Here is a 13,084-nt window from a genome sequence, read left to right as displayed (position 1 = left end):
AAGTTCATAAACATTAGTTATCTGAGAATATTGCTCAACTCTCTTAGGGTGGCCCTCAGGATACAAAGGTTCTTGAGTCATTTTACCCCCTCTAGTCATAACTCTAACAACATTATCATTTTTGTTATTATTTAATTCATTAAGCAAATCATCTTGAGCTTTAAGCACCTGTTCTACTTGAGTGGTAAGCATAGAAGCATGTTTACTAATAAGTTTAAGGTCACCTTTAACTCTAGACATATAATCACTCAACTGTTCAACCATATAAGCATTACGTTTCAATTTTCTACCAACATAAGCATTGAAGTTTTCTTGTTTAACAATAAAATTATCAAACTCATCCAAGCATTGGCTAGCAGACTTATTACGAGGAATATCACCTTGATCAAATCTATAGAGAGAATTTACCTTTACTACCTGTGTGACATTATTAAGACCATGTATTTCTTCAATAGGTGGTAAATTCTTAACACCTTCAGCTTTAATACCCTTTTCTTTCATAGATTTCTTTGCCTCTTTCATATCTTCAGGACTGAGAAATAGAATACCCTTTTTCTTCGGAGTTGGCTTAGCAGTTGGTTCAGGAAGTGTCCAATCATTATCATTACTCAATATATTATTCAATAGCAATTCAGCTTGCTCAACCGTTCTTTCCCTGAAAACACAACCAGCACAACTATCCACGCGGTCTCTGGAAGCATCGGTTAGTCCATTTCAAAAGATATCAAGTATTTAATTTTTCTTGAGAGGATGATCAGGCAAAGTATTAAGTAATCGGAGAAGCCTCCCCCAAGCTTGTGGGAGACTCTCTTCTTCAATTTGCACAAAATTATATATTTCCCTTAAGGCAGCTTGTTTCTTATGAGCAGGGAAATATTTAGCAGAGAAGTAATAAATCATATCCTAGGGACTACGCACACAACCAGGAGCGAGAGATTTAAACCATGTTTTAGCATCACCCTTTAATGAGAACGGAAATAACTTAAGGATATAGTAGTAACGAATTTTTTCCTGATAAGTGAATAGGGTGGCTATATCATTCAATTTAGTAAGATGTGCCACAATAGTTTCAGATTCATAGTCATAAAAAGGATCAGATTCAACCAAAGTAATTAACTCAGGATCGATAGAGAAACCATAATCCTTATCAGAAATACAGATAGGTGAAGTAGCAAAAGCAGGGTCATATTTCTTTCTAGCATTCAAAGACTTTTCTTTCAGCTTAGCTAACAGTTTCTTAAGATCATATCTATCTTTGCAAGCAAAAAGGTCTCTAGCAGTTTCTTTATCCATAATATAACCTTCAGGCACATCAGGCAATTCATATCTAGGGGAGAATCTTCATCATCACTTTCATCAATATTATCTATTTCAATAATTTCATTCTCTCTAACCCTTGCAAGTTGTTCATCAAGAAATTAACATAATGGCACGGTATTATCAAGCATAGAAGTAGTTTCATCATAAGCATCATGCATAGCAGAAGTGGCATCATCAATAACATGCAACATATCATAATCAATAGCAGGAGTAGGTGTCGCAAGTTTACTCAAAACAGAAGGAGAATCAAGTGCAGAGCTAGATGGAAGTTCCTTACCTCCCCTCGTAGTTGAGGGAAAAATCTTGGTTCTTTCATCTTTCTAGTTCCTCATAGTGATCAATAGATATAAATCCCAAGTGACTCAAAGAATAGAGCTATGCTCCCCGACAACGGCGACAGAAAATGGTCTTGATAACCCACAAGTATAGGGGATCGCAACAGTTTTCGAGGGTAGAGTATTCAACACAAATTTATTGATTCGACACAAGGGGAGCCAAAGAATATTCTCAAGTATTAGCAGTTGAGTTATCAATTCAACCACACCTGAAAGACTTAATATCTGCAGCAAAGTATTTAGTAGCAAAGTAGTACGGAAGTAACGATGGCAAAAGTAACAGTAGTAGTTTTTGTAGCAATCGTAACAGTGGCAACAGAAAAAGTAATTAAGCAAAGATCAATATGTGAGAAGCTCGTAGGCAATGGATCAATGATGGATAATTATGTCGGATGCGATTCCTCATACAACAATTATAACATAGGGTGACACAAAACTAGCTGCAGTTCATCAATGTAATGTAGGCATGTATTCCAAATATAATCATACGTGCTTATGGAAAAGAACTTGCATGACATTTTTTGTCCTACCCTCCCGTGGCAGCGGGGTCCTATTGGAAACTAAGGGATATTAAGGCCTCCTTTTAGTTGAGTACCGGACCAAAGCATTAACATTTAGTGAATACATGAACTCCTCAAACTACGGTCATCACCGGGAGTGGTCCCGATTATTATCACTTCGGGGTTACCGGATCATAACACATAGTAGGTGACTATTGACTTGCAAAATAGGATCAAGAACTCACATATATTCATGAAAACATAATAGGTTCAGATCTGAAATCATGGCACTCGGGCCCTAGTGACAAGCATTAAGCATAGCAAAGTCATAGCAACATCAATCTTAGAACATAATGGATACTAGGGATCAAACCCTAACCAAACTAACTCGAATACATGGTAAATCTCATCCAACCCATCACCGTCCAGCAAGCCTACGATGGGATTACTCGCGCACGTCGGTGAGCATCATGAAATTGGTGATAGAGGAAGGTTGATGATGACGATGGCGACGGATTCCCCTCTCCGGAGCCCCGAACGGACTCCAGATCAGCCCTCTCGATGAAGATTAGGGCTTGGCGGCGGCTCCGTATCATAAAACGCGATGAATCCTTCTCTCTAATTTTTTTTCTCCCTGAACATGAATATATAGAGTTGGAGTTGAGGTCGGTGGAGTCCTAGGGGGGCCACGAGGCAGGGGCGCGCCCCAGGGGGCGCGCCCTGCACCCTCGTGGACAGGGTGTGGGCCCCCTGATGTTGATTCTTTTGCCAGTATTTTTTATTAATTCCAAAACGCGTCTCCGTGGATTTTCAGGTCATTCTGAGAGCTTTTATTTCTACATAAAAATAATACCATGGCAATTCTGCTGAAAACAGCGTCAGTCCGGGTTAGTTCCATTCAAATCATGCAAGTTAGAGTCCAAAACAAGGGCAAAAGTGTTTGGAAAAGCAGATACGTTGGAGACGTATCAAACACCTCATGTGCATATGAGGTGAGCTAGAGCACCACAAAGCTCTCCCCTCGCCGGCCAGAAAATAAAGCTGTGTGGAGTGCTCTGCTCGCTGGAGAGGGGGTATATATAGGCATCTCATTGGTCCCGGTTCATGGCTGAAACCGGGACTAAAGGACCCCCTTTGGTCCCGCTTCAAGCCACGAACCGGGACCAATGGTTGACCGGGACCAAAGGGTCCAGACGAACCGGCACCAATGCCCCACGAGGCCCAGCCGGCCCCCTGGCCTCACGAACCGGGACCTATACCCCCATGGGACTAATGGGCTGGCCAGCCCTATTTTCTACTAGTGCCCCTCACGGGCTGGCCCTAAAGGCCATGAACCAGATTTCGGCGAACCATTCACGCGCATGTCTCATGCACGCGTCGCTTCGGCCCAGGCAAGGCGAGACAAGCGTGATCTTTTCTTTTTCACATCACTTAGTGTGGTGGTGGTGGGAGGGGGGGCGCTACTATATAAAGAGGTCACCACCACTTCTCATTTTACACATGGGTGAATTTGAGATTTCAGAAATTGTACATGGGCCTAGGCCATTCGGACACATATTGCTCGTGGTCATCCGAGCCCTCAAGGTCGTGCTCGGGTTTAATTGAATATTGTTGTTCAGATATATTATAAAAGTTCATCGGGAGTACAAAGCATCTCGAATATAATAAAAGTTACATCGATAAGACCACCGAAAGACCACTATTGCCGCCAGGACGAACCGTCAATGTGCCATTGTCACCGCTCTCTACCGGAGCCGGCTTGATCTTGTTGATGACAGACGGAAAGTCTTCGAGCATGTGCCCCTAAGGACCAGCATCATGAAGCCGCAATTCTCGTTGTAGAACCCTTGCATAAATATGAAACACCTAACATCAAATCTCGCCACATGACGAGAAAATCTAACTTCACCGCCCCAAGGAAACGACAGGAATCTAGGTCAAAGCTCCGTCGACTACGTCCAGACAGACGAATTCGGAAGACAAACTCGAAGAAGAAGCGCCGGCATCCGCCCGAGCACGCCATGCCTGCGAGGACTAAAAAACCTAACCTAAACTACTAACCGGAGTGGAAACACCAAGATTCCCGTCCCCGCCACCAAACGCCGGAGCGGCAGGCATCGGGGAGAAGAATCCACGGACTCGACGGTGAAATCTAAAGGGTAGAGTTTGCCTTAATCATAAGGGTCAGGGGATGAACCAAGATGTCTCACTACCAAGTGCGTGCCGGCCTGTCTGTGTCCATGTGAAACGCGCTCCATGTGCATTTTGGCGATCGCCGATTCGATTGGAGTTGCTCTTATAGTTGGAAGAGCCTCCGCACTGTTGCTCCAAAAATTTCTCCAGCAGTTGCGTGGTTGCACGCCACATCATTTCGCAATTAAGGTCAATTCTTTCCCGTAGATCTAGCATATTCTGAAAATAAAAAATAAGATCTAGCATTATTGGCACGCCCGTGACCTCGGGTTGTCGATGAGTTTATTTATATTCCGCAGTTCGCGATGATATTTGCAATCTATGGTGGTCGACTAGTATTCTCTTCCAGATATCGACAAGAGCTGAATGCGTCCAATGCGAGTATGCGACGGCCAAATGCCCATACGCCAGCACTAGGAAAGTAGTTAGCTCGAACGATTACACTGGAACAGTACAGTAGAAGCTCGGTCAGAATAGCTTGAGCTGCAACCATGGAGCTCACGGCCTGGCCACCGCTCCTCTTGCTCATCACTCTCTCACTCTCGCTCGCAGCTTCGCTCCTCTTCTTGCTCAGCAGCCGCCACGGCGTCGAGAAGAAGGCGACCGGTAAGGAGCTCCCCCCGGGCCCGCCGGCGCTAGTCTTCCTGGCTAAGTTCCTAGCGCTCCGGCGATCCATCTTCCACCTTGAGCCGCTCCTCCGCGAGCTGCACGCGCGCTACGGCTCCGTCATCTCCATCCGCCTCTTCCGCGCCCTCGTCTTCGTCTCCGACCGCCGCCTCGCCCACCGCGTTCTCGTCCAGGGCGGCGCCACCTTTGCCGACCGCCCGAGGCTCTTCGAGCCGGGGCTCCTCTTCACCTCCGGCTCCCGCAACATCAACGCCGCGCCCTACGGGCCTTACTGGCGCCTTGTCCGCCGCAACCTCGCCTCCGAGGCGCTGCACCCGGCCTGCGTCAGCCAGTTCGCGCCCGCCAGGCGCCGGATGCGCGACGTGCTCGTCCGCGACCTCAGCGCGCGCGGCGCCGGCGGCGACCCCGTCGAGGTGAGGACGCCGTTCCGGAACGCCATGTTCGACCTGCTCGTGTACATGAGCCTCGGCGCCCGGCTCGCCCCGGAGCTGCTCGACGAGATGCAGGAGATGCAGCTGTGGGTCGTCCGCACCATCACCAGCTTCCCCATCTTTTCCTTCTTCCCGGCGCTCACCAAGAGGCTCTTCCGCAAGCGATGGGAAGCGCACCTTGCCGTCCGCCGGAGGCAGGACGAGATCTTGCTCCCGATGATCGAAGCACGGCGCTCCGCTTCCGTGCCCCGCGGCGCCGATGACCCGCCGTGCTACGCCGACTCGCTCCTAGCGCTGCGCGTGGCCGACGAAGGCGGCCGCCCGCTCACGGACTCTGAGCTCGTCAGTCTCTGCTCCGAGTTCTTGAGCGGCGGCACGGACAGCACGGTGACCTCGCTGGAGTGGATCATGGGGGAGCTGGTGAACCATCCGGACATGCAGGCCAAGGTCTACGAGGAGGTCAGGAGCAAGCCGGAGCTCAGCGAAGGCGACCTGCAGCGGATGCCGTACCTGAAGGCCGTGGTCCTCGAGGGGCTACGGCTCCACCCGCCGGCTCACTTCCTCCTCCCTCACGGCGTGCATAGCGACACGGAGATCGGCGGCTATAGGGTCCCCAAGGGCGCGGAGGTCAACTTCCTGGTCGCCGAGTTCGGGCGAGACGAGACGGTGTGGGCGGCGGCGCGGGAGTTCCGGCCGGAGCGGTTCCTGGACGGCGGCGAGGGGTGCGGCGTGGACATCACGGGGAGCAGGGAGATCAAGATGATGCCCTTCGGAGCGGGCCGCAGGATGTGCCCGGGATATACGCTCGCCATGCTGCACTTGGAGTTCTTCGTCGGGAGCCTCGTGAGGGAGCTGGAGTGGCTGCCGGCGGTGGACGGGGAGGAGGTGGACATGACCGAGGTGCTGGATTTCACCACCCTCATGAAGAATCCCCTCCGTGTTCGCGCCATCCCAAGGACTTGAAGCTACAGTACGTCTCATCCATTCTGCTCAGCGTCATAGTCAACTCTGAACTCTGAAGAAAATTAAAATAAAGAAGTCCATGATGCGGTGTCTGTAGTTAAATTCGAAAAATATATTGTACGCAACGTATTTATAATGGATTCGCTATTCCATATAAACAACCAAATGGTCATTTTTAACACGGGAAGAGACCAGAAAGTCCTCGAACCTGCTTCATAAAACAAAAGTATGTGGGAAGCGTCTATTAGAGCATCTCCAACAGACCACGCGGTAGCGCGGCGTCCTAATTTTTTTTCATCACTGAAATAGCGTATTTTAGCACGTAAGAGTGTTTGTTTTACCAGGCACTGCAAAAATTAGCGTGCCGCTATAGCGCCAGCAGCCGCTGTAAAATCCAACGGGCGTGAGCAGCCGGTGCTTGTAAAAATTGAAGCAACACATACGAAAAAATATGATGAAACAACACATAGTTTAAATTCAAGCCCCACATCACAAGCTAGTCCATACGATGCGAATAATGCTAGATAAAAACGATGCTAAGATGCAAATATACTAGATAAATGCGTCGACAACTAGATAAGCTACTCGTCATCCTCCTCGGTGGTGTAGTCCGACGACGTAAACGCGTCGGTCCATCGAGGATCTTCCTCGTCCCAGGTCGACGCAGGTCCCAGATCACATTGGGCTTCCGCCAGTGCCTTCCGCTCACGCTTGTCCAGTCGACGCGCGACTCGCTCTGCCCTCCTCTGTGCCTAGAACTCGTTCTCGACGACGACATCCTGCGGAAAGCGCTCGCGCCACACCGCCATGGTGTGCCCATCCGCCTCGGCGATGAGGAGGCGACACTCCCGCCTCCGCTGGACGCGGCAATCCTCCTCGGTGATTAGTCGCGGGGAGGCGCGAGTTCCTGCGCCTGCTAGTGCGTCCGCGCGTTAGAGAAGTTCATCTGCGACTGTGGCCTTCCTAGGCACCACGCCGTCGCATCGTACGCGCAGGCGGCCTCGTGGGTCGTCTTGAATGTCCCGAGCCCAAGGCGTGTATCGCTGGAGCGGATCTCCGTGTAATACACGCCAGAGGGGCAGAGGCGGACGCCGTGGAAGCCGGAGTTGCTCTAGGGGCACGGCGGCATGGCGGTGGTGGGGGCAGAAGGCGTGGCGGTGGTGGGGGCAGAAGGCGTGGCGGCGGTGGGGCGCTGGAGGCGGGGGGAGAAGGCGCGGTGGCGGGGCACTGGAGGGGGAGGGAGAAGGCAAGGCAGCGGCGGGGGCACCAAAAAGGTGAGGAAGAAGGCCCGGGAAGAAGAGGTGAGGCAAGGAAGATGGGGGTTGGCGGGGCGCCAGCGGCCGATGCCGCTTTTTCCCCCGCGCGCGCCGCTTTTTTGCTGCGCCAAACTTTCGTGCGCCCGCTGGAGCACGCCAATTGGCCTCTCGCACGCCACATAGCTAGGTTTTTCAGTGCGCGGCTTATCTAGCGCGCCTGTTGGAGCTGTTCTTAACTAGGTGCCTGAAAAAATGGTTTGCGTCGGTCACTTTTTACCACGACCACCGGATATTCATCCAACGACCAAAACTGGATCACATTACTGTCAGCTTCTTCCTCCCTTCCTTCTTCCTTGCGCGGCCGCTTGCCTACCCAGGCTTAACCACCTGCCTTTGCCCCCCGTGGTCGGTGGATATCGCCGGCCCACCCTCCCCTCGAGCTCCCACCACCGTCGTGCTGACCGCCGCCCGACCATCCCTCTAAGGCCCGCCGCACAGACTCCGTCGATCCCCTGCACCCCTAGATCCCCACCCCTATAGATAATAGGTCCATGTCTTCCCTCTCAGATATATATAATGGGGCCATGGCTTCCCCCTAAGATAGATAGCGGGGCTACTTCTTCTTCGTCTATGTCTCTCCTTCTCCAGCGAGCTCGGGATGAACTAAGAAAAAGTGACCGACGCTTTGAAAAAATTCAGGTGCCTGATAAATAACAGAAGCGAAGTTTGTGTAGTTTAGGTAATTTCACCGGGCCTTACCGGAGACGGGGTAACGTATCCGTTGTCGAAGGAATTCATGTTTGTAGGTTTGGGTTCGGGTTGCCGATACTAGAGTTCATGGTTGCAATTTAGAGGGAAAGCTAGGGCGACAACGACATGGCAGAGGTGACAACGCCAGATGGCCACAGGTGGTGGTGTTCCGCCGGCGTAGGTTAAAAGAGAAAAAATTAAAATAAATCTTAAATTCATACTTCGAGACTAATCTTGAAATCCATGAAATTGGCCCACTTTTTCTATAATCCCGTTCTATCCCAGCCCATCTCGTTTGTGCCAGAGGGATTGTGTATGTGGCAGAGAGAGGGGTGGGGGATCCCCACAAGCTGGACTGATTGTCCCTACCGCTCATTGGAGTGGAACCGCCGATTGATGCTTCAGTCGAAGGGGAAGGGTCCCTATGCTGCATGGATCAAAGTTGGTTTTTGAATAAGGGGACGACGATGCCCTGCCAGAGGGCAAGACACCGGCTATTGATAACCCACAAGTATAGGGGATCGCAATAGTTTTCGAGGGTAGAGTATTCAACCCAAATTTATTGATTCGACACAAGGGGAGCCAAAGAATATTCTCAAGTATTAGTAGATGAGTTGTCAATTCAACCACACCTGGAAAACTTAATATTTGCAGCAAAGTATTTAGTAGCAAAATAGTATGATAGTAGCGGTAACGGTAGCAAAAGTAATAGTTTTGGTCTTATAGTGATTGTAACAGTAGCAACGGAAAAGTAAAAAAGCAAAGATCAATATACGAAAAGCTCATAGGCAAAGGATCAGTGATGGATAATTATGTCGGATGCGATTCCTCATGCAATAGTTATAACATAGGGTGACACAGAACTAGCTACAGTTCTTCAATGTAATGTAGGCATGTATTCCGAATATAGTCATACGTGCTTATGGAAAAGAACTTGCATGGCATCTTTTGTCCTACCCTCCCGTGGCAGCGGGGTCCTATTGGAAACTAAGGGATATTAAGGCCTCCTTTTAATAGAGTAGCGGACCAAAGCATTAACACTTAATGAATACATGAACTCCTCAAACTGTGGTCATCACCGGTAAGTATCCCGAGTATTGTCACTTCGGGGTTAACGGATCGTAACACATAATAGGTGACTATAGACTTGCAAGATAGGATCAAGAACTCACATATATTCATGAAAACATAATAGGTTCAGATCCGAAATCATGACACTCGGGCCCTAGTGACAAGCATTAAGCATAGCAAAGTCATAGAAACATCAATCTCAGAACATAGTGGATACTGATGACACACAAGTGTAGGGGATCTATCATAGCCTTTTCGATAAGTAAGAGTGTCGAACCCAAAAAGGAGCAGAAGGAAATGATAAGCAGTTTTCAGTAAGGTATTCTCTGCAAGCACTGAAATTATCGGTAACAGATAGTTTTGTGATAAGGTAATTCGTAGCGAGTAACAAGTAATGCAAGTAAATAAGGTGCAGCAAGATGGCCCAATCCTTTTTGTAGCAAAGGACAAGCCTGGACAAACTCTTATATAAAGTAAAGCGCTCCCGAGGTCACATGGGAATTATCGTCAAGCTAGTTTTCATCACGTTCATATGATTCGCGTTCGGTACTTTGATAATTTGATATGTGGGTGCACCGGTGCTTGGGTACTACCCTTATTTGGACAAGCATCCCACTTATGATTAACCCCTATTGCAAGCATCCGCAACTACAACAGAAGTATTAAGGTAAACCTAACCATAGCATGAAACATATGGATCCAAATCAGCCCCTTACGAAGCAACGCATAAACTAGGTTTAAGCTTCTGTCACTCTAGCAACCCATCATCTACTTATTACTTCCCAATGCCTCCCTCTAGGCCCAAACAATGGTGAAGTGTCATGTAGTTGACGTTCACATGGCACCACTAGAGGGATGACAACATACATCTCATCAAAATGTCGAACGAATACCAAATTCACATGACTACTTATAGCAAGACTTCTCCCATGTCCTCAGAAACAAACGTAACTACTCACAAAGCATATTCATGTTCATAATCAGAGGGGTATTAATATGCATAATGGATCTGAACATATGATCTTCCACCAAGTAAACCAACTAGCATCAACTACAAGGAGTAATCAACACTACTAGCAACCCACAGGTACCAATCTGAGGTTTGGATACAAAGATTGGATACAAGAGATGAACTAGGGTTTGAGATGAGATGGTGCTGGTGAAGATGTTGATGGAGATTGACCCCCTCCCAAAGAGGATCGTTGGTGATGACGATGGTGATGATTTCCCCCTCCCGGAGGGAGGTTTCCCCGGCAGAGCAGCTCTGCCGGAGCCCTAGATTGGTTCTGCCAAGGTTCTGCCTCGTGGCGGCGGAGTTTCTTCCCGAAAGCTTGCTTATGATTTTTTTTCCTCGACGAAAGACTTCATATAGCAGAAGATGGGCATCGGAGGGCCACCAGGGGACCCACGAGGCAGGGGGCGCGCCTAGGGGGTAGGGCGCGCCCCCCACCCTCGTGGCCTGGGTGTGGGCCCCCTCTGGTGCATTCTTTCTCCAGTATTTTTTATTAATTCCAAAAATAACTTCCATGAAGTTTAGGACTTTTGGAGCTGTGCAGAATAGGTCTCTAATATTTGCTCCGTTTCCAGCCCAGAATTCCAGCTCCCGGCATTCTCCCTCTTCATGTAAACCTTGTAAAATAAGAGAGAATAGGCATAAGTATTGTGACATAATGTGTAATAACAGCCCATAATGCAATAATATCGATATAAAAGCATGATGCAAAATGGACGTATCAACTCCCCCAAGCTTAGACCTCGCTTGTCCTCAAGCGAAAGCCAAAATCGAAAAATATGTCCACATGTTTAGAGATAGAGGTGTCGATAAAATAAAATACGGACCTGAGGGCATCATGATCATTCTTAGAACAACAGCATATATATATATATATATATATATATATATATATATATTGTCATATGATCTCTTATGCTAAAGTAACAATTCAATCACATACTCAAGTATGAATCAGAAACTTCATTGAAAACTAACAAACTATAATCTCAGTCATTGAAGCAATTGCAATTTATCATAACATAGGAAAGAGTCAATATAAGAGATTCTCAGCAAGTCCACATACTCAACCATCTTTTAGTCCTTCACAATTGCTAACACTCACGCGATATTTATGGTTATGAAGTTTTAATCGGAGATAGAGAAAGAAAGGGGCTTATAGTTTTGCCTCCCAACGTTTTACCTCAAGGGTAATGTCAACAATAATAGTTCATGAAAACCCACATCCAATTAGCCATATATATATTGATCCTTCCAACACATAATGCTTGCCAAAGGATAAAATGTAAAAAGGAAAGGTGAATAACACCATGACTCTTTGCATGAAGTATAAGACAAGAATAAAAGATAGGCCCTTCGCAGAGGGAAGCAGAGGTTGGCATGCGCTTTTATGGTTGGATGCACAAAATCTTAATGCAAAAGAACGTCACTTTATATTGCCACTTGTGATATGGACCTTTATTATGTAGTCTGTCGCTTTTATTTCTTCCACATCACAAGATCATATAAAGCTTATTTTCTCCGCACTAATAAGTCATACATATTTAGAGAGCAATTTTTATTGCGTGCACCAATGACAACTTACTTTAAGGATCTTACTCAATCCATAGGTAGATATGGTGGACTCTCATGGCAAAACTAGGTTTAAGGATATTTGGAAGCACAAGTAGTATCTCTACTTGGTGCAAAGAAATTGGCTAGCATGAGAGGGAAAGGCAAGCTCAACATGTTGGATTATCCATGACAATATAATTTATCTCAGATGTAAGAAAGCATAACCCATTACGTTGTTTTCCTTGTCCAACATCAACTTTTTAGCATGTCATATTTTAATGAGTGCTCACAATCATAAAAGATGTCCAAGATAGTATATTTATATGTGAACCTTCTTTCTTTATTACTTCCTATTAATTGCAACGATGACCAAAACTATGTTTGTCAACTCTCAATAATTTTTATTCATCATACTCTTTATATGTGAGCTCATTACTCTCCATAAGATCCATATGATCTCTTTATTTCTTCTCTTTTATTTTATTCCCTCAAGATCATAGCAAGATAATCAAGCCCTTGACTCAACACTAATCTTTATTATATAGCTCACGGACTCGATTACATAGAAGGATCATAAAGCAAAACTCACAACTAAATCATACTAAAACTTTATTATACTAGATCAAGATATTATCAAAAGGATCGAACTAAGAAAAACGGTAAAGATAGAAGTGATGGTGATACGATACTGGGGCACTCCCCCAAGCTTGGCAGTTGCCAAGGGGAGCGCCCATACCCATGTGTTTATGTTTCCTTCCTCGCAGGTGGTGATGAAGGATTTGCTGATGATGTAGGCTTGTCGTCCATCTTCCAAGGCATAGGCTCACATCATAGAAGGATGATCGAGTCTCCGGGATCCTCAAATCTGCAGCCAAACTCATCCTCTTCAATCTATATTCATACTCACAGTTTTGGTTTTGCAGGTCGTAGATCTGGGCTTGGAGGCGCTCGATTTTCTCGTGAAGCTTGAAGATGGCCTCCGCAATATTCTTGTCATCCAGCTTGTGGTTGTTGGTGAAATCCATGATCATTATATGATTGGAGTCGAATCCACGTTCCACCATCTGCTGGC

At 47.1% G+C, this 13,084-nt stretch overlaps 1 pseudogene; it reads left to right on the top strand.

Moving 5' to 3' along the window:
- The first annotated feature begins 4,673 nt into the window (after positions 1 to 4,673).
- On the top strand, positions 4,674 to 6,556 carry LOC125527260 (cytochrome P450 89A2 pseudogene; annotated as a pseudogene).
- The last annotated feature ends 6,528 nt before the right edge of the window (positions 6,557 to 13,084 follow it).

The sequence above is a fragment of the Triticum urartu genome, chromosome 1A, assembly GCF_056163025.1.
Source record: "Triticum urartu cultivar PI428250 chromosome 1A, HENAU_Tu73, whole genome shotgun sequence".
Classification (NCBI taxonomy): domain Eukaryota; kingdom Viridiplantae; phylum Streptophyta; class Magnoliopsida; order Poales; family Poaceae; genus Triticum; species Triticum urartu.
This window is presented reverse-complemented; position numbering and strand designations above follow the sequence as displayed.